Below are 22,759 nucleotides of genomic sequence, written 5' to 3'. Positions count from 1 at the left end.
TAGAGTGAATATTTGTAGAACATTTTCCATTTTTGTATCTCAATTATGATTATTATTATTATTATTATAATAATGGGGAAACGCTAAACCTGTAGGATTATACAACGCCTGTAGGGGGGTGCATGGAAGGTATTCAGGCTCAATTCAGGGAACTGGAGCACAGATTCAATTCCCTAGATCAAGAGCCCCTCACCAGCGTCAAGGAACCTCTCTTGAAGGAATGTATCTCAATAAAAGCTTTTTCTGCAGTCCATCATTTGCATTTTACAGTTCCTAAAATGAGAACACTGAATGGAAGCATCTTTAAACAGCAGTTCAAAATACGAGAATAAAAATGTTATGGAGTTTAACCTGATTATAATAATCCAGATAAAAATAATCATTTCCCTTCAGACAGCAAAATGTTATTAGATCTCTCAGCTGTTTGATTCAATTTAATTGCTTTATTATGCACTTATACCCCATCTATGGACAGTAAACTAAATATTACGGAGGCTACAAAAGAGTAAAATACGTAACCTTTATCTTAGATGATTTTCTGTGATGATCCGAACTTTATTAAGTGTTTATATAGCTCACTTCTTAGCAAAGCCTCGTCTGTAATGAAAGTTTGATCTGTACTGCAGTCATATAGCAAGTCCAGTGTGTATACTGTTAGAACGCCCAACAACTGCGTTTATAACTTTACAGTGAACCTCACTTCGTTAGTCATAAGTAAAACTCACCAACACACACACACACACACACACACACACACACACACACACACACACACACACACACACACACACACACACATATATATATATATATATATATATATATATATATATATATATATATATATATATATATATATATATATATATATATATATATATATATATATATATATATATATATATATATATTATATATATATATATATATATATATATATATTATATATATATATGTCGTGCCGAATAGGCAGAACTTGCGATCTTGGCTTAAATAGCAACGCTCATCTTGCTATATAGGACAAGTGAAAATTTGTGTATGCAATAATTTCGCCAAAATCACTCTGAACCTAACGAAAAAAATATATTTGATTGTGATTGTTTAGTACTAAATTACTGTAAACGTATTTAAAATATATTTAGTTAGGTTAGGCTAAAATAAATTGCTCTTGTTATAATAAGGTTAGGTAAGTTTTCTAAGATTCTTTTGGTGCAAAATTAAAAATGTTTATATTAACATTAATGAAAAAAATATATCTTTAAACGTATAAGAGAAAATTTCAGGAAGGACTTAATTTTAAATGAGTTCTTGCTAATTGACCAGTTTTACATATTCGGCACGACATATATATATATATATATATATATATATATATATATATATATATATATATATATATATATATATATATATATATATATATATATATATATATATATATATATATATATATATATATATATATATATTATATATATATATATATATATATATATATATATATATATATATATATATATATATATTATATATATATATATATATATATATATATATATATATATATATATATATATATATGTCGTGCCGAATAGGCAGGTTTTGCGATCTTGGCTTAAACAGCAACGCTCATCTTGCCATATAGGACAAGCGAAAATTTGTGTATGCAATAATTTCGCCAAAATCATTCTTAACCTAACGAAAAAAATATATTCCACTGTGTTTGTTTAGTATTAAATTACTGTAAACAAATCTAAATATATTTAGTTGGGTTAGGCTAAAATAAATTGTTCTTTTTATAATAAGGTTAGGTAAGTTTTCTAAGATTCTTTTAGTGCAACATTATAAATTTTTACATCAACATTAATGAAAAAATATATCTTTGAACGTATAAGAGAAAATTTTAGAAAGGACTTAATTTTAAATGAGTTCTTGCTAATTGACCAGTTTTACATATTCGGCACGACATATATATATATATATATATATATATATATATATATATTATATATATATATATATATTATATATATATATATATATATATATTATATATTAGGAGTCTGTGGAGACAAAGAACTTTGTCCTTGGAGGCAAAGAGGGGAATGTATGAGAGTATAGTTTTACCAACGCTCTTATATGGGTGTGAAGCATGGGTGATGAATGTTGCAGCGAGGAGAAGGCTGGAGGCAGTGGAGATGTCATGTCTGAGGGCAATGTGTGGTGTGAATATAATGCAGATAATTCGTAGTTTGGAAGTTAGGAGGAGGTGCGGGATTACCAAAACTGTTGTCCAGAGGGCTGAGGAAGGGTTATTGAGGTGGTTCGGACATGTAGAGAGAATGGAGCGAAACAGAATAACTTCAAGAGTGTATCAGTCTGTAGTGGAAGGAAGGCGGGGTAGGGGTCGGCCTAGGAAAGGTTGGAGGGAGGGGGTAAAGGAGGTTTTGTGTGCGAGGGGCTTGGACTTCCAGCAGGCATGCGTGAGCGTGTTTGATAGGAGTGAATGGAGACAAATGGTTTTTAATACTTGACGTGCTGTTGGAGTGTGAGCAAAGTAACATTTATGAAGGGATTCAGGGAAACCGGCAGGCCGGACTTGAGTCCTGGAGATGGGAAGTACAGTGCCTGCACTCTGAAGGAGGGGTGTTAATGTTGCAGTTTAAAAACTGTAGTGTAGAGCACCCTTCTGGCAAGACAGTGATGGAGTGAATGATAGTGAAAGTTTTTCTTTTTCGGGCCACCCTGCCTTGGTGGGAATCGGCCAGTGTGATAATAAAAAAATATATATATATATATATATATATATATATATATATATATATATATATATATATATATATATATATATATATATATATATATATAATATAAAGGGGAAAAAACAGAATATTACTACTATTACTAGTACTACTACTAAAACCATCACTACGACTATAACCATCACTACTACTAAAACCGCCACCACCACTACTACTGCTACTACCACCACTACTACTATTACCACTACCGCCATTACTACTACTACCACACCCCTTTCCCTAACACCGACCAACACCCCCTCCCTTGCACCCAACCACACCCTCTCCCCAGCACCCAGCCACATCCTCTCCCCATCACCCAGCCACACCCTCCCCAGCATCCAGCCTGTGAGGGAGTTCGTTAGATAGGAATGGTGATAGTATGGATGAACGGTGGTTGTAGTTTGGTTTGCAGTCTGCTTGTTCTGTTAGGTGCATGCATCGTTCCAGCTACACCGTCACCTCCCACCTCCTGCACTCGGTGGGAGGTGACGAGTGTCCCTCCGATCTCTGACCGGTTGTCAGGGACTTGACTTTCGGCTCCCATCAAATCTCCTCGATTGTCAGCTCGGGCCATCCGACTCAGGCGAGATAAGAAGGGCAGCATAGATCTTGAGAAGATCTTATATTTAATATGGTATCTGTACCTTCTTTGGTCCCCCTTCCACTCGTAGGCGACTCACATTCAGCTACACACCATTCTAGCAGCCGTTCCTCAGTTATAACTCCACCAACGATTCTTGGTGGTTCTCTACTGACGACTCAACTGCTTCACAAGTGTTGTGGTGGTCAGAGAATCCCAGTACTTCTGTCAGCTGAATCTGTACTCGTTTTGGGGTCACTGTCTACTCAGTGTGTCAACAGTCACATCCACCTGTGAACCTCACCCCCCCCCCACCTCGTCATTAAAAATGTCTCAGGGTTCCAAACCACAATTTAGAGCTACGTGCCCAGACCATCGGCACGGCACCATTCTTAACTATGTATTTGTGCATATTAGGTTTGAGTCATTAATTATTTATATATTTAATTTTTCATTTCTCTGCTTCAAGTAGGATTAATGTCATGTTTATATTATTATTTTATCACTGATTTTTCTATCTTTTCATTTCCATAAGGAGAAACCAGCCACACCTTCTCCCCAGTACCCAGCCACACCCTCTCCCAGTACCCAGCCACACCTTCTCCCCAGTACCCAGCCACACCCTCTCCCCAGTACCCAGCCACACCTTCTCCCCAGTACCCAGCCACACCCTCTCCCCAGTACCCAGCCACACCCTCTTCCCAGTACCCAGCTACACCCTCTCCCCAGTACCCAGCCACACCCTCTCCCCAGTACCCAGCCACACCCTCTCCCCAGTACCCAGCCACACCCTCTTCCCAGTACCCAGCCACACCCTCTTCCCAGTACCCAGCCACACCCTCTCCCCAGTACCCAGCCACACCCTCTCCCTAGTACCCAGCCACATCCTCTCCCCAGTACCCAGCCACACCCTCTCCCCAGTACCCAGTCACATCCTCTCCCCAGTACCCAGTCACATCCTCTCCCCAGTACCCAGCCACACCCTCTCCCCAGTACCCAGCCACACCCTCTCCCCAGTACCCAGCCACACCCTCTCCCCAGTACCCAGCCACACCCTCTCCCCAGTACCCAGCCACACCCTCTCCCCAGTACCCAGCCACACCCTCTTCCCAGTACCCAGCCACACCCTCTTCCCAGTACCCAGCCACACCCTCTCCCCAGTACCCAGCCACACCCTCTCCCTAGTACCCAGCCACATCCTCTCCCCAGTACCCAGCCACACCCTCTCCCCAGTACCCAGTCACATCCTCTCCCCAGTACCCAGTCACATCCTCTCCCCAGTACCCAGCCACACCCTCTCCCCAGTACCCAGCCACACCCTCTCCCCAGTACCCAGCCACACCCTCTCCCCAGTACCCAGCCACACCCGCTACCCAGTACCCAGCCACACCCTCTCCCCAGTACCCAGCCACACCCTCTCCCCAGTACCCAGCCACACCCTCTCCCCAGTACCCAGCTACACCCTCTCCCCAGTACCCAGCCACACCCTCTCCCCAGTACCCAGCCACACCCTCTCCCCAGTACCCAGCCACACCCTCTTCCCAGTACCCAGCCACACCCTCTCCCCAGTACCCAGCCACACCCTCTCCCCAGTACCCAGCCATGCCCTCTCTCCAGTACCCAGCCATGCCCTCTCCCCAGTACCTAGCCACATCCTCTCCCCAGTACCCAGCCACACCCTCTCCCCAGTACCCAGCCACACCCTCTCCCCAGTACCCAGCCACACCCTCTCCCCAGAACCCAGCCACACCCTCTCCCCAGTACTCAGCCACACCCTCTCCCCAGTACCCAGCCACACCCTCTCCCCAGTACCCAGCCACACCCTCTCCCCAGTACCCAGCCACACCCTCTCCCCAGTACCCAGCTACACCCTCTCCCCAGTACCCAGCCACACCCTCTCCCCAGTACCCAGCCACACCCTCTCCCCAGTACCCAGCCACACCCTCTTCCCAGTACCCAGCCACACCCTCTCCCCAGTACCCAGCCACACCCTCTCCCCAGTACCCAGCCATGCCCTCTCTCCAGTACCTAGCCACATCCTCTCCCCAGTACCCAGCAACACCCTCTCCTCAGTACCCAGCCACACCCTCTCCCCAGTACCCAGCCACACCCTCTCCCCAGTACCCAGCCACACCCTCTCCCCAGTACCCAGCTACACCCTCTCCCCAGTACCCAGTCACATTCTCTCCCCAGTACCCAGCCACACCCTCTCCCCAGTACCCAGCTACACCCTCTCCCCCCAGTACCCAGCCACACCCTCTCCCCAGTACCCAGCTACACCCTCTCCCCAGTACCCAGCCACACCCTCTTCCCAGTACCCAGCCACACCCTCTCCCCAGTACCCAGCTACACCCTCTCCCCAGTACCCAGACACACCCTCTCCCCAGTACCCAGCCACACCCTCTCCCCAGTACCCAGTCACACCCTCTCCCAAGTACCCAGCCACACCCTCTCCCCAGTACCCAGCTACACCCTCTCCCAAGAACCCAGCCACAGCCTCTCCCCAGTACCCAGCCACACCCTCTCCCCATTACCCAGCCACACCCTTTCCCCAGTACCCAGCCACACCCTCTCCCCAGTACCCAGCTACACCCTCTCCCCAGTACCCAGCCACACCCTCTCCCCATTACCCAGCCACACCCTCTCCCCAGTACCCAGCCACACCCTCTCCCCAGTACCCAGCTACACCCTCTCCCCAGTACCCAGTCACACCCTCTCCCCAGTACCCAGCCACACCCTCTCCCCAGTACGCAGTCACACCCTCTCCCAAGTACCCAGCCACACCCTCTCCCCAGTACCCAGCCACACCCTCTCCCCAGTACCCAGCCACACCCTCTCCCCAGTACCCAGCTACACCCTCTCCCCAGTACCCAGCCACACCCTCTCCCCAGTACTCAGCCACACCCTCTCCCCAGTACCCAGCCACACCCTCTTCCCAGTACCAAGCCACACCCTCTCCCCAGTACCCTGCCACACCCTCTCCCCAGTACCCAGCAACACCCTCTCCCCAGTACCCAGCCACATCCTCTCCCCAGTACCCAGCCACACCCTCTCCCCAGTACCCAGCCACACCCTCTCCCCAGTACCCAGCCACACCCTCTCCCCAGTACCCAACCACACCCTCTCCCCAGTACCCAGCCACACCCTCTCCCCAGTACCCATCTACACCCTCTCCCCAGTACCCAGCCACACCCTCTCCCCAGTACCCAGCCACACCCTCTCCCCAGTACCCAGCCACACCCTCTCCCCAGTACCCAGCTACACCTTCTCCCCAGTACCCAGCCACACCCTCTCCCCAGTACCCAGCCACACCCTCTCCCCAGTACCCATCCACACCCTCTCCCCAGTACCCAGCCACACCCTCTCCCCAGTACCCCTCTACACCCTCTCCCCAGTACCCAGCCACACCCTCTCCCCAGTACCCAGCCACACCCTCTCCCCAGTACCCAGCCACACCCTCTCCCCAGTACCCAGCTACACCTTCTCCCCAGTACCCAGCCACACCCTCTCCCCAGTACCCAGCCACACCCTCTCTCCAGTACCCAGCCACACCCTCTCCCCAGTACCCAGTCACACCCTCTCCCCAGTACCCAGCTACACCCTCTCCCCAGTACCCAGCTACACCCTCTCCCCAGTACCCAGCTACACCCTCTCCCCAGTACCCAGCTACACCCTCTCCCCAGTACCCAGCCACACCCTCTCCCCAGTACTCAGCCACACCCTCTCCCCAGTACCCAGCCACACCCTCTTCCCAGTACCAAGCCACACCCTCTCCCCAGTACCCTGCCACACCCTCTCCCCAGTACCCAGCAACACCATCTCCCCAGTACCCAGCCACATCCTCTCCCCAGTACCCAGCCACACCCTCTCCCCAGTACCCAGCCACACCCTCTCCCCAGTACCCAGCCACACCCTCTCCCCAGTACCCAGCCACACCCTCTCCCCAGTACCCAGCCACACCCTCTCCCCAGTACCCAGCTACACCCTCTCCCCAGTACCCAGCCACACCCTCTCCCCAGTACCCAGCCACACCCTCTCCCCAGTACCCAGCCACACCCTCTCCCCAGTACCCAGCTACACCTTCTCCCCATTACCCAGCCACACCCTCTCCCCAGTACCCAGCCACACCCTCTACCCAGTACCCAGCCACACCCTCTCCCCAGTACCCAGTCACACCCTCTCCCCAGTACCCAGCTACACCCTCTCCCCAGTACCCAGCTACACCCTCTCCCCAGTACCCAGCTACACCCTCTCCCCAGTACCCAGCTACACCCTCTCCTCAGTACCCAGCTACACCCTCTCCCTAGTACCCAGCCACACCCTCTCCTCAGTACCCAGCTACACCCTCTCCCCAGTACCCAGCTACACCCTCTCCCCAGTACCCAGCTACACCCTCTCCCCAGTACCTAGCTACACCCTCTCCCCAGTACCCAGCTACACCCTCTCCCCAGTACCCAGCTACACCCTCTCCCCAGTACCCAGCCACACCCTCTCCCCAGTACCCAGCTACACCCTCACCCCAGTACCCAGCTACACCCTCACCCCAGTACCCGGCTACACCCTCTCCCCAGTACCCAGCTACACCCTCTCCCCAGTACCCAGTCACACCCTCTCCCCAGTACCCAGCTACACCCTCTCCCAGTACCCAGCCACACCCTATCCCCAGCACCCAGCCACACCCTCTCCCCAGTACCCAGCCACACCCTCTCCTCAGTACCCAGCTACACCCTCTTCCCAGTACCCAGCCACACCCTCTCCCTAGTACCCAGCCACACCCTCTCCAAGTACCCAGCCACACCCTCTCCCCAGTACCCAGCCACACCCTCTCCCCAGTACCCAGCTACACCCTCTCCCCAGTACCCAGCCACACCCTCTCCCCAGTACCCAGCTACACCCTCTCCCCAGTACCCAGCTACACCCTCTCCCCAGTACCCAGCCACACCCTCTCCCCAGTACCCAGCTACACCCTCTCCCCAGTACCCAGCCACACCCTCTCCCCAGTTCCCAGCCACACCCTCTCCCCTGTACCCAGCCACACCCTCTCCCCAGTACCCAGTCACACCCTCTCCCAGTACCCAGTCACACCCTCTCCCAGTACCCAGTCACACCCTCTCCCCAGTACCCAGCCACACCCTCTCCCAGTACCCAGCCACACCCTCTCCCCAGTACCCAGCTACACCCTCTCCCCAGTACCCAGCCACACCCTCTCCCAGTACCCAGCTACACCCTCTCCCCAGTACCCAGCCACACCCTCTCCCCAGTACCCAGCCACACCCTCTCCCCAGTACCCAGCTACACATTCTCCCCAGTACCCATCCACACCCTCTCCCCAGTACCCAGCCACACCCTCTCCCCTGTACCCAGCCACACCCTCTCCCCAGTACCCAGTCACACCCTCTCCCAGTACCCAGTCACACCCTCTCCCAGTACCCAGTCACACCCTCTCCCCAGTACCCAGCCACACTCTCTCCCCAGTACCCAGCCACACCCTCTCCCCAGTACCCAGCCACACCCTCTCCCCAGTACCCTGTCACACCCTCTCCCCAGTACCCAGCCACACTCTCCAGTACCCAGCCACACCCTCTTCCTAGCACCCAGCCATGCCCTCTCCCCAGTACCTAGCCACGCCCTCTACCCAGTACCCAGCCACACCCTCTCCCCAGTACCCAGCCACGCCCTCTCCCCAGTACATAAACATACCCTCTTCCCAGCACCCAGCCACACCCTCTCCCCAGTACCCAGTAGCACCCTCTCTCCACTACCCAGCTACACCTCCCCAGTACCCAGCCACACCTTCTCCCTTGTGCCCAGTCACTCCCTCTCCCTAGTACTCAGCCACACCTTCTCCTCAGTACCCAGCCATAACCTCTCCCCAGCACCCAACCACACCCTGTTCCTAGCACCCAGCCACGCCCTCTCCCCAGTACCTAGCCACGCCCTCTCCCCAATACCCAGCCACACCCTCTCCCCAGTACCCAGCCATGCCCTCTCCCCAGCACCCAACAACACCTTCTCCCCAGTACCCAGCCACACCTCCCCAGCACCCAGCCACACCTCCCCAGCACCCAGCAACACCTCCCCAGCACCCAGCCACACCTCCCCAGCACCCAGCCACACCTCCCCAGCACCCCCACACCTCCCCAACACCCCCAACACCTCCCCAGCACCCCCACACCTCCCCAACACCCCCACACCTCCCCACCACCCCCACACCTCCCCAGCACCCAGCCACACCTCCCCAGCACCCAGCCACACCTCCCCAGCCCCCAGCCACACCTCCCCAGCACCCAGCCACACCTCCCCAGCACCCAGCCACACCTCCCCAGCACCCAGCCACACCTCCCCAGCACCCAGCCACACCTCCCCAGCACCCAGCCACACCTCCCCAGCACCCAGCCACACCTCCCCAGCACCCAGCCACACCTCCCCAGCACCCAGCCACACCCTCGTCTGAGACAAACTTGACCACATCCGCTGGTGTGTCGCGTGAACTTTCCACCTAATCTGCCTTCCTCTAATCTTAAGAACTTTGCAACCTCCTCAGCTGCTTCAGACACTCCAGCCACACCCCTGCCATACTCTTACCACACTACTGTCACACTGTTATACCCCAGTCACGCCCCTGCCGCTTTCCTGCCAAATCCCCGTCACACCCCTGTCACACCCCTACCACTTCCCTGCCAAACCCCCGTCACACCCCCATCGATAACATGCCTGTCACACCCCTGCCATACTCCTGCCACACCACTCTCACACCCCTGTCACACCACTGCCACACCCCTTTCAAAACCCTGCCACACTCTGCCACACCCTTGTTAAACCCATGCCATACTCTGCCACACCCTTGTCAAACCCCTGTTCCGCACTGCCCCACCCTTGTCAAACCCCTGCCACACACACTGCCACACCCGTGTCAAACCCCTGCCACATTCTGCGACACCCCTGTCAAACTCCTGCTACATTCTGCCACACCCTTGTCAAACCCCTGCCACACACTGCTACTACATATTCTTTCTCATGCCCATGTCAGTCACTCCCCTGCCACACTGCTTCCCCTAATACCACAACCCCTCTTTCCCTTCCCCTCTCATCCCCCCTGCAATCCCAAGACCCCTCCCCTGCCCCCTACCAACAATAACCCTCAGTGACAAGTCCCTTTAACAACGGTAGCGATTGGACGTGCTGAGGGAAGCTTGGTCCTCCCAGCAACTGCAGCAGCAACAGCAGCAGCAACAATTGCAGCAACAGTAGCATCAGCAGCAACAGCATAGCACCAACAACAGCAGCAGCAACGCATGCAACAGAAACGGTAGCAGCAGCAACAACATAGCAGCAGAAACAGCAGCAGCAGCAGCAGCAACAGATGCAACAGCAACGGTAGCAGTAACAACAGCACAGCTACAGAAACAACAGCAGCAACAGAGTCAGCAGCAGTAATAACAGCACAGCTACAGAAAGGCGATGTCTAATCCTACGGGTTTAGTGCGTTCCACTTGATAATAATAATTATAACAGTTACAGAAACAGCAACCGCAGCAGCAGCAGCAAGAATAGAGGCAACAGCAGCAGCAAGAGTAGAGGCAGCAGCAACAACCGAGGTTGCAGCAGCAACAACCGAGGTTGCAGCAGCAGTAACATAAGCAGAAGTAACAGTAGCAGCAGCAGCTTAAGAATCAACGACAGCAAAAGCAACAGAAGCAACACAACGATAGAAACAGTAATAGCAGCAATAACAACTGTAGAAGCAGCAGCAGCAACAACACAATCAACTGCAGAAATATCAAAAGCTGTATCAACAGCAACAGGAGCAGCAATAGCTGCAGCGGCAGCAGCACCTTCACTAGCACCACCAACAAAAGCAGCGGTGGCAATAGCAGCAGCACACGACTACCTCCACCAGCACCGCCGGCAACAGTAACAGCACACACTACCTCCACTACCATCACCAGCAAGAGCAGCAGCGGCAGAAACAGCAGCACACAGAACCTCCACTAGCACCACCAGCAACAGCATCAGCACACACCACCTCCACTAGCACCACCAGCAAGAGCAGCAGCAGCACACATCACCTCCACTAGCACTACCAGCAACAGCAGCAGCACACATCACCTCCACTAGCACTACAAGCAACAGCAGCAGCACACATCACCTCCACTAGCACCACCAGCAACAGCAGCAGCACACATCACCTCCACTAGCACCACCAGCAACAGCAGCAGCACACATCACCTCCACTAGCACCACCAGCAACAGCAGCAGCACACATCACCTCCACTAGCACCACCAGCAGCAGCAGCACACATCACCTCCACTAGCACTACCAGCAACAGCAGCAGCACACATCACCTCCACTAGCACTACCAGCAACAGCAGCAGCACACATCACCTCCACTAGCACTACCAGCAACAGCAGCAGCACACACCACCTCCACTAGCACCACCAGCAACAACAGCAAAAGCAGCGGCAGCAACAGAAACCCAACACCACCTGCACTAGCACCACCACTAGCATCCACCACCGCCGCCACAACAGCATCATAACACCACCACTGGAAGGGATATGATGCGTGTGATGGAACACCGATTCAGTGTGTTCAACTGCAGGGGGTCGAATTTCGGCTCCAACCCTTACTTCCCACTCACCCAAGGTCATTACAATCTTCATTTCACCGCTCATTTCATACTCACTTACAAATATTCTACTGAAATTATCTTCCGCCTCATCCAGGTTTTCCCACTGATACAGATTTCTGTGTGTTTGGTTAAAACTGAAGTGAATTTAACTTCAGAAACACACATTACAGGCTTTACAACTTCAGGAAGACACATCATAGACTTTACAACTTCAGAAAGATACATCACAGGCTTTACAACTTCAGGAAGACACATCACAGACTTTGCAAACTCAAAAAGACTCATCTCAGACATTTACAACTTCAGGAAGACACATCACAGGCTTTACAACTTCAGGAAGACACATCACAGGCTTTACAACTTCAGGAAGACACATCACAGACGCTACAACTTCAGGAAGACACATCAAGGACGTTTACAATTTCAGGGAGACATATCTTAGATATTTACAACTTCAGGACGACACATCTCAGTTGTCCTCTGAGGGATTGACTTTATTTTGCTACATTAGTTTCCTAAGGAAACAAATTTCAGTTTCTTAACGCTGCCTGTAAATTATTAAATTATATTTTTCTTAGTTTTACGTAAGTTTAGGTCAGGCCAGGTCAGATCAGGTCAGGTCAGGTTAGGTCAGGTTAGGTTAGGTTAGGTTAGATTTAAGTACGTTAGGTTAGGCTAGGTTAGGCTAGGTTAGGTTCGGTTGGGTCAGGTTAGGTTAGGTTAGGTTCGGTTAGGTTAGGTTCGGTTGGGTCAGGTTAGGTTAGGTTAGGTTAGGTTAGGTTGGGTCAGGTTGGGTCAGGTTAGGTTAGGTTAGGTTCGGTTGGGTCAGGTTAGATTAGGTTAGGTTAGGTTAGGTTCGGTTGGATCAGGTTAGATTAGGTTAGGTTAGGTTAGGTTAGGTTAGGCTAGGTTAGGATAGATCAGGGAATGTTACATTGTCACGTTAGGTTGGGTCAGAAAAAGTTACATATAAATGGTGTAAAACACCCTCACGTACTCTCTGCTACTCTGTATGTTATTAAAATCCACTGTGTGGGCGAAACGTTGTCAATAAAGGACAGCGTTATAATGTATTTTGTGTCTAGGTTTCCGTCAGGAAAGATTATACAAACATATGCACGCGTACACATTACCACAACCAATAAACAGATGGGGCGGTATTACCTCTAGGCGAAGAAAAACCAGGAAACGTTCAAATGTGAACGTGTGAATGGGAACGACTGAAATCTACCATTGTACTACCGTTTCACAAACCAGACATCTCGGGGCTTGATACCTCTCACTATCGTCCCATTGCTCTGACCAGTGTAGTCTGCAAAGTGATGGAACGATTGGTGAATAGACGTCTGATATAGTATCTGGAGACTCACAACAGTCTTTCTCCTCGCCAATATGGCTTTCGCAAGGGCTGCTATACTTTGGACCCTTTGCTCCACTTAGATGCGTATGTGCGAAATGCCGTTGCTAATAAACACTCCGTCCTAGCAGTCCTTTTTGATCTCGAGAAGGCATATGACACCACTTAGAGGTATAACATCTTGGCCCAGGCCCACTTCTTAGGCCTCCGCGGAAATCTATGAACCATCCTTGCGGCTTTCTTATCTGACAGACATTTTCGTGTCCGTGTTGCCGCCTTTCTTTCCTCTCTTGGCTATAAATGACCTACCTTCCGTTCTTCCATCGCATATTTAGTCGTCACTTTGTGGACGACTTCGCTATAGCTTACGCAGGAGCTGACTGTCGCCTGGCAGCGACCTCCCTTCAGCGTGCAATTGACCGAGTTTCCCATTGGGCCACTTCTCATGGATTTAAATTTTCTAGTACGAAAACTCATGCCATTACCTTCGCTATGTGTCCTCTTGTCCCAGATATGCCATTGTATTTACACGGCTCACGTATTCCAGAATGTGATGCAGTCTCTTCGATCGCTGGTTGACATGGAAACCTCACATTTCCTTTTTGAAGGTAGCTTACCATGGTCGCCTGAGTCTCCTTAAAATTCTTGTGCATCGTTCATGGGGAGCAGATTGCTGGACTCTCCTACGTTTGCATTTCACCCTAATCTTGCCCAAGCTGGATTATGGCGACCAAGTCTATTCTGTGGCTTCTCCTACAACTCTTTCTAAGTCAGATCCCCTTCATCGTCAGGGTCTATGTTTATGCCTTGGTACCTTTCGTTCATCCCCTGTTGAAAGCCTCTATGCTGAAGCGAACGTTCCTTCCTTTGCTGATCGTCGTGATACTCATTTCCTTCATTATTTTGTTCGCTCTCATGACCTTCGTGTTCCTTCTACGTATAGGTTGGTCACAGGCGTTACTAAAAGCCCATTATTTGTTCGGCGCCCCTGCTTACTCTGACCATTTTCACTTCGTCTTCGCTCATTCCGGTCTTCTCTCCAGCTGCCTCCCTTGTATGTTCATTTAGCATCTGCCTTTTCTCTTCCCCCTTGGGAGGTTCCGACAGTTCGTGTCTGTTCTCTCCTACTGCAGTGTGCCAAAGCTCTCCTACCTACGATTGCTTCTTGCTCTCTTTTTCTTGACCACTTCTGGTCGCATGCTCATGCTGTCGCTGTTTATACAGATGGTTCTAAATCTTCTGACGGTGTTGGATTCGCGGCGGTGTTCCCTGACGATGTTGTCCGAGGTGATTTGTTAGATTCGGCTAGTATTTTTACTGCCAAGTTGTATGCCATCCTCATCGCGCTTCTCCGTATTACATATATGTCTCCTTCGACGTTTGTGATCATTTCAGATTCCCTCAGCACCTTACAAGCTATTAAACAATTTGATTCCCCTCATCCATTGGTCCTTTGTATTCAGTTATGATTGCGCTCTGTGGTTAGCAAAAACAAAGACGTCGTTTTCTGTTGGGTCGCTTAACACGTTGATGAGCAGGGCAATGAACAAGCGGATACTGCTGCGCCGCGAGCGGTACATCATCTTCCGGTTTTCTATAGAGGTATTCCGTTCCGGGATTATTATCTCTGTCCATCTTCGCGGCCGTTGGCAACAGTGGTGGTCGGACATGCACCATAACGAATTGCACTCCATTAAACCACTTTTAGGTTTGTGGCCATCTTCTTACCACCGTTGCCATACTCAAGAGACTGCGCTTTCCCGTTTCTGCATCGGCCATACCCACCTTACCCATGGGTATCTCATGGAACGACACCCTCTGTGAGGTTTGTCGGGGTCTATTTCGGTTCTTCACTTTCTTGTGGATTGCCCAGTTTACCAGCGAACACGCAGGATTTACCTCCAATGAAGCCGCTGCCCTACCGCTCGTACCTTACCTTCCTTTCTTGAAGACGGTCCTGCCTTTGACTTACAGTCACTTCTTGACTTTTTGTCAGCAACTGCTTTACTATTCAAACTTTGATACATAGCCCTTAGCATCCCTTCCAGCCCTTTTCTCCCCTCATCTCTGATCCCCTTTTCTCCTAGCTGTTAATAGCCCTGGTACTATTTTCTTCCCCGCAGTGCTGCATGACCCTTGTAGGTTTAGCTCTTTCTTTGATTATAATAATATGCAGAGCATTTCGGATAAATTAGGTCAAGTTTGCCCCAGGATGCGACCCACACCAGTTGGGTAATACCCAGATACGCATTTTACTGATGGGTAAACAGGGACGGCAGGTGTTTTAGGGAAACACGTCCTAATATTTTCCAGGTACCGGGGATTCGATCACCGGACCTCAGTGTGTGAGCTGAGTGCGCTAGCAATAGAGCATATTCGCGAGAAGGAGCTTATATTCTGCAGACAGATGAGATGAAGCAGTGGTAGGCGGAGTCGTCAATGGGGTTTCCCAAGTTTGACTTCGACTGACGAAGCCTGCAAAATAGGCGAAACATCTCGGCAATATAGACACCTAAATGTTGCGTGTGTCTCTCATTCTCCTTCTTAGACTTCTACAGCCTCTTTTATGCTTGCAGAACTCTCCATTGTAAAAAAAAGACGCTGGAGGAAGCGCAAAACCGTGAGACTCAACAATTTTGTTTAGTGGAAAGGTTTTTTTTTAGTTAACTTATTGGATAGTAATCAACTGGCTCCTAGGTAAAAAAAAAAGTAAGAGACACACTCCACATCAAAGTTTAAAATTGTCTAGTCAATCAGCAGCAAATTTCTGGTTGTTTTTATAAAAAGTTCTCCGAATAGACTGAATGCTAATTAGAAAATGACATTTAACAATTTGGGAAGAGTGTAATGAAACAAATCCTCTGCTCTAGTTGAGAGGTCTTAAGGGGATGTCATCTTTATACGCTTTTTGGAAATCCATAAGTAATAGAGGGGCATTTGATTAACAGATTTGATTATCACCAGAAAGTCACTATGAACGTTGTTGCCTTCTGTTCTTTTGACTGTGTTGAACAGAGCGCTGATGTTATACAAAGTATTCTCGAATAGTTTTTCATAAGTACAGATATCATTTAATAAGTTACATTCAGGATGATTATTATTAAAATCATAGGGAGCGCTAAACCCGTAGGATTATACAGCGTATGTGGGGGTGGGGGATGGAAGGCATTCAGGCTCAATTCAGGGAACCGGAGCACAGATCCAATTCCCTAGATCAAGAGCCCCTCACCAGTGTCAAGGAATTTCCCTTGAGGGGCATTCAGAATGATAATCTTGACAACTTGATCTGATTTGGAAACTATAATAGTATTTTCTTTATTAACTTGGGTAAAATCTAGTTTACCCTTTTAAAATGCAGACTTGAAATAATTGTCCATAGTGGCACGGGAATTCCTGAGTGTGGTTAGTCCTGGCAATGAATTTGTCAAAGCAAGAGATGTAATCTAATGCATGGATGGTGATACGGTTTCATCGCGTGACTGAAAGTCAGTCTTAAGTGTTCTGCAGTGTGGATGTTGTGGCATGCGAAAAGCATGTGTTTGAGGCATCGTCAGTGGTCAGTGGTCAGTCGTCACGTGAGGTCACAGACCCTGAGCTGCTTTGGGGATTAGCGTGGACGGTTACAAAGCATGGCTTGCTTCTGCAGTGTTTTAAAAATTGAGGTTGGAGAGTTGAAGGAGGAGGTCTTGCTTCTCCAGGAGGAGATTAGGAGGCTGAAGATCCACCTCAATGGGTCTGGGAGAGAGTGTGAGGTGGCTGGAGTTGTGGGGAATGAGGCTTCTAGCAGTGAGGTGCAGTCTGTCTCTCGCTGTGAGGAGGCTGTAGTTGGGGAGGTAGCAACGGCTACCAGCAGTGAGGTGCAGCCCAGCACCTGCTACAAGTGGCGAGTGGTTCACAGTAATGGGAGGCGCATCAGAGTAAGGAAAGTTAAGAGTGAAGATCTGAAGGTAGGAAATCGCTTCTCTGTTCTTCAGGATGAATGTACTTCAGTGGCCAGTGAAGGTAAGGGTACTACTGCCCCTGCTAATGGAGGTAAGCGCATTCTTGTGGTTGGTGACTTTCAGGTAAGATATATTGACCGTGCTTTTTGTAATAGGAATAAGAAGATGAGAGATAGAGTGTGCTTCCCTGGAGCTGGTGTTGGGGACATAGTCAACAGGCTGGATAATATCATGTCAGGTAATGGGAACAAGCCCATTATCTGTCTCAGTGCTGGTGGAAATGATATTGGGAAGGGTAGGAGAGAAGAGCTGCTAGATAAATACAGGTCAGCTATAGATTTCATTAAGTCTAAGGGAAGGATCCCAATCATATGTAGCATCTTGCCTAGAAGGGAAGTAGGAAATGAATGGTTGTCTAGGGCAATTGGTGTAAATTGCTGGCTAGACAGATACTGCAAGGAACTTGCAATCCCATTCATTGACAACTGGAACAACTTTTATGGCAAACATGATATGTATGCAAGGGATGGGGTACATCTCTCTGGGGCAGGGGTGGTAGCACTTGCAGACTCGATTGAGAAGGCCGTTGGTGAAATGCCTATGATTTTAAACTGATGGAAGATAGAGGTATGGGTGTGTGTGGGAAACAAGCAGGTTGCAACACTAGGGTTGGAAACAGTAAATGTATAAAAGGCATTCAGCATGAAGTTATAAATAAAGACAATAGATCAGGTCAGCAAACAAAGGGGGACAGCAGAGGGCAGCAAGGGACTAGCTCCCTTAAGGTTTACTATACTAATAGCAGAAGTGTAAGAAATAAGATAGATGAGCTAAGATTAATTGCAAGTGCAGGAAACATAGATATTATTGCTATAACAGAGACCTGGCTCAATCTGAAAGATAGAGAGATGCCCTCTGAATGTCACATACAAGGCTATAAATTATTCCACACTGACAGGGTCAACAGGAAAGGTGGTGGAGTAGCGATGTATGTCAGAGACAATTTAAATTGTTGTGTTAGACAAGATATTAAATTAGAAGCATCAGCCACTGAATCTGTTTGGTTACAGCTTCTCGAGGGCCGAGAAAAACTAATTTTGGGTGTGATTTACAGGGCCCCAAATCTTGATAGGGAGTGCAGTAAACTTCTATGGGACGAAATTCGTAAGGCATCTACATACGAAAATGTTGTGCTAATGGGAGATTTCAACTATAGACAGATTGACTGGAGCAATTTGACAGGAAATTTAGAGTCAGGTGACTTTCTTGATACGATCCAGGATTGTTTTTTAAAACAGTTTGTGACAGAGCCAACTAGGGGAAATAACCTCCTTGACTTGGTTCTTGCCAGTAGGGAAACACTAATTAATAATCTTGAGGTTAATGATGAGCTTGGGGAAAGTGATCACAAATCACTCAGTTTTAATATATCATGGAATTCCCCTAATAATGGCAATCAAGTCTCCGTCCCTGACTTTCGCTTGGCTGATTTCATAGGACTGAAAAATTACTTAGGTGGGCTGAAATGGAATGACCTGACTAAGGGTCAGGTAGGTGGTGATGGTTGCCGATATGATGCTTTCCAGGGCATAGTTCTAGCTGCTCAGTCAAATTATGTTCCAAATAGGGAAATCAGATCAAACAAAAATGATCCTAAATGGATGAACAATAGATTAAAATATCTGATTGGTCAAAAGAGAGGCATATATAGGCAAATCAAAAGAGGAGAGGGGCAATTAAGAAATCGATATATTCAGTTAAAGAGAGAAATAAAAAAGGGAATTAGAAAAGCAAAAAGAGATTATGAGGTTAAAGTTGCAAGACAATCGAAGACTAACCCAAAAGGATTCTTTCAGGTATACAGAAGTAAGATCAGGGACAAGATAGGCCCACTCAAAAGTTCCTCGGGTCAGCTCACTGACAGTGATAAGGAAATGTGTAGAATTTTTAACACATACTTCCTCTCAGTTTTTACACAGGAGGATACCAGCGATATTCCAGTAATGATAAATTATGTAGAACCGGACGATAATAAACTGTGCACGATTAGGGTCACAAGTGACATGGTCCTTAGGCAAATAGATAAATTAAAACCTAACAAATCCCCAGGCCCTGATGAACTGTATGCAAGGGTTCTAAAGGAATGTAAAGAGGAGCTTAGCACACCTTTGGCTAATCTTTTCAACATATCACTACAAACTGGCATGGTGCCAGATAAGTGGAAAATGGCAAATGTGATACCTATTTTCAAAACAGGTGACAGGTCCTTAGCTTCGAACTATAGACCAATAAGCCTAACCTCCATAGTGGGAAAATTTATGAAATCAATAATTGCCGAGGCAGTTCGTAGCCACCTTGAAAAGCATAAATTAATCCACGAATCTCAGCATGGTTTTACAAAGGGGCGTTCCTGCCTTACGAATTTATTAACTTTTTTCACTAAGGTATTTGAGGAGGTAGATCATGGTAATGAATATGATATTGTGTATATGGACTTCAGTAAGGCTTTTGACAGGGTCCCACATCAGAGACTACTGAGGAAAATTAAAGCACATGGAATAGGAGGAGAAATTTTTTCCTGGATAGAGGCATGGTTGACAAATAGGCAGCAGAGAGTTTGCATAAATGGGGAGAAATCAGAGTGGGGAAGCGTTACGAGCGGTGTTCCACAGGGGTCAGTGTTGGGCCCCCTGCTGTTCACAATCTACATAAACGACATAGATGAGGGCATAAAGAGCGACATCGGCAAGTTTGCCGATGACACCAAAATAGGCCGTCGAATTCACTCTGACGAGGACATTCGAGCACTCCAGGAAGATTTGAATAGACTGATGCAGTGGTTGGAGAAGTGGCAGATGCAGTTTAATATAGACAAATGCAAAGTTCTAAATGTTGGACAGGACAATAACCATGCCACATATAAACTAAATAATGTAGATCTTAATATTACGGATTGCGAAAAAGATTTAGGAGTTCTGGTTAGCAGTAATCTGAAACCAAGACAACCGTGCATAAGTGTTCGCAATAAAGCTAATAGAATCCTTGGCTTCATATCAAGAAGCATAAATAATAGGAGTCCTCAGGTTGTTCTTCAACTCTATACATCCTTGGTTAGGCCTCATTTAGATTATGCTGCACAGTTTTGGTCACCGTATTACAGGATGGATATAAATTCTCTGGAAAATGTACAAAGGAGGATGACAAAGTTGATCCCATGTATCAGAAACCTTCCCTATGAGGATAGACTAAGGGCCCTGAATCTGCACTCTCTAGAAAGACGTAGAATTAGGGGGGATATGATTGAGGTGTATAAATGGAAGACAGGAATAAATAAAGGGGATGTAAATAGTGTGCTGAAAATATCTAGCCTAGACAGGACTCGCAGCAATGGTTTTAAGTTGGAAAAATTCAGATTCAGGAAGGATATAGGAAAGTACTGGTTTGGTAATAGAGTTGTGGATGAGTGGAACAAACTCCCGAGTACAGTTATAGAGGCCATAACGTTGTGTAGCTTTAAAAATAGGTTGGATAAATACATGAGTGGATGTGGGTGGGTGTGAGTTAGACCTGATAGCTTGTGCTACCAGGTCGGTTGCCGTGTTCCTCCTTTAAGTCAATGTGACCTGACCTGACTAGGTTGGGTGCATTGGCTTAAGCCGGTAGGAGACTTGGACCTGCCTCGCATGGGCCAGTAGGCCTTCTGCAGTGTTCCTTCGTTCTTATGTTCTTGATGTGGCGCACACCACACCATCACGTTCTCCATGGTTACTTAACTAGACATTGAAGTAGATAACAGCCACCAGCTGGGTATGCTAACGTCTCTCTACCTTAGGCCATTAACTCGTTAAATGTAGGAGTGTTTTGGCCAGTGAAGTCAGCTGATGAACCTTTAACAATAAAGATCTCATTCGTAACTGCCAACTAAATCACATCTATAAACTGGACTTCTGATGTTGCATTGTTGCCTATGATACTTGTCTGACAAACTCTGTGGGTTGTTTGAGCATATTGTACGTAGTGTACATAAAGTTTAAGCAGTGGTATGTGCAATACATCGAACGATTAAGTTTATAAGTCTGAATTCTCTTTCCTTCTGTCTGTGTGAGTCAAGCAACTGAAGCGTTGAAGAATGACACACTTGTGTAACATTGAGGAATCTTTATTACGAAAACGTTTCGCCAACCAGTGACTTCTTCAATGCATTACTTAAAAGAACTGTGGAAGATGAGAAATAAAGATTCGTAAATGGTGTACAAGTGTCTCATTCTTCAACTTGTCGGTTTCCTAGACAATTTACATCATAATTGAAGTGTTATCTGGCAGTTCATATTTGCACAAGGCTAGTACACAAGAACATAAGAAAGAAGGAACATTACAGCAGGCCTACTGACCCATGCGAAGCAGGTCCATTTCTCCCCCCCGGATTAGCCCAATGACCCCTCTAGTCAGGTCACTTCCACTTAAGGAAGGAGCACGGCATCAGACCTAGTAGTACAAGCTAGTCAGGTCCAACTCACACCCACCCACACCCACTCATGTATTTATCTAACCTATTTTTAAAACTACACAACGTTTTAGCCTCTATAACTGTACTCGGGAGTTTTTTCCACTCATCCACAACTCTGTTACCAAACCAGTGCTTTCCAATGTCCTTCCTGAATCTAAATTTTTTCAGACTTTACTATACATTTCTACTGTTTGCCAAAGGTGTCCATTTGAAAATCCAAAAAAAATTTTGTTGAAGTGATCAGTATAGACATCCCTCAAGAAAAGATCCTTGATGCTGGTGAAGAGATTTTAATTCACAGATTTCGACTTGCCTTCCCCTTTTATGTCGCCAAGAGCTCTTATTCTCTCCTCCATTCTCTTCAAGTTATTCAGTTTGTCCTTGAGGACTGTGTCGATGTCCTTGATAGCCCAGCGGTGCTCCCACTAGGGTGCTCTTGGATGGAGTGGTAGTAGAGACTCCAGGGAGCATTGTTCGCAGAGCTCTGATTATTTCCTGGTTCGTTGTGATTTCACACTTGGAGGATTGAGGATGAGTCTCAAGGCTTCTCCCTGTGTCTTTACCAGTTGTAGGTCCTCTAGCAGGGACTCTTCAGTACCTGCCAGAGTACCATCATCCAGGTACCAGATATTGAGCCCGCTGCGTTAGGCTAGAAGTTAGTTATCTTACTGCCAAGCAGAAGAGAAGTGGAGAGAGTGGATCACCCTGCTGAACACCCTCTGATGAGCGAATTTCATGTCCGCCAAACAAAAAAATTAAGGGTTTACTGTAGCCAGCTGAAATGAAGGGAAAAACACTGGGAAATAGAGCCCGAACGGCTGGCAAGACCACATCTATGGCTTTTTCTTCTGGTAAGTCCCTGATGTAGGCCCTTGCTGCATGAGCTGTCGCTTCACTGCCCGGAGAGACCCCAAAGCCCAGTTGGTGTGGCTGGAA

Source organism: Cherax quadricarinatus, chromosome 69 (genome assembly GCF_038502225.1).
Source record: "Cherax quadricarinatus isolate ZL_2023a chromosome 69, ASM3850222v1, whole genome shotgun sequence".
Lineage (NCBI taxonomy): Eukaryota > Metazoa > Arthropoda > Malacostraca > Decapoda > Parastacidae > Cherax > Cherax quadricarinatus.
This window is presented reverse-complemented; position numbering follows the sequence as displayed.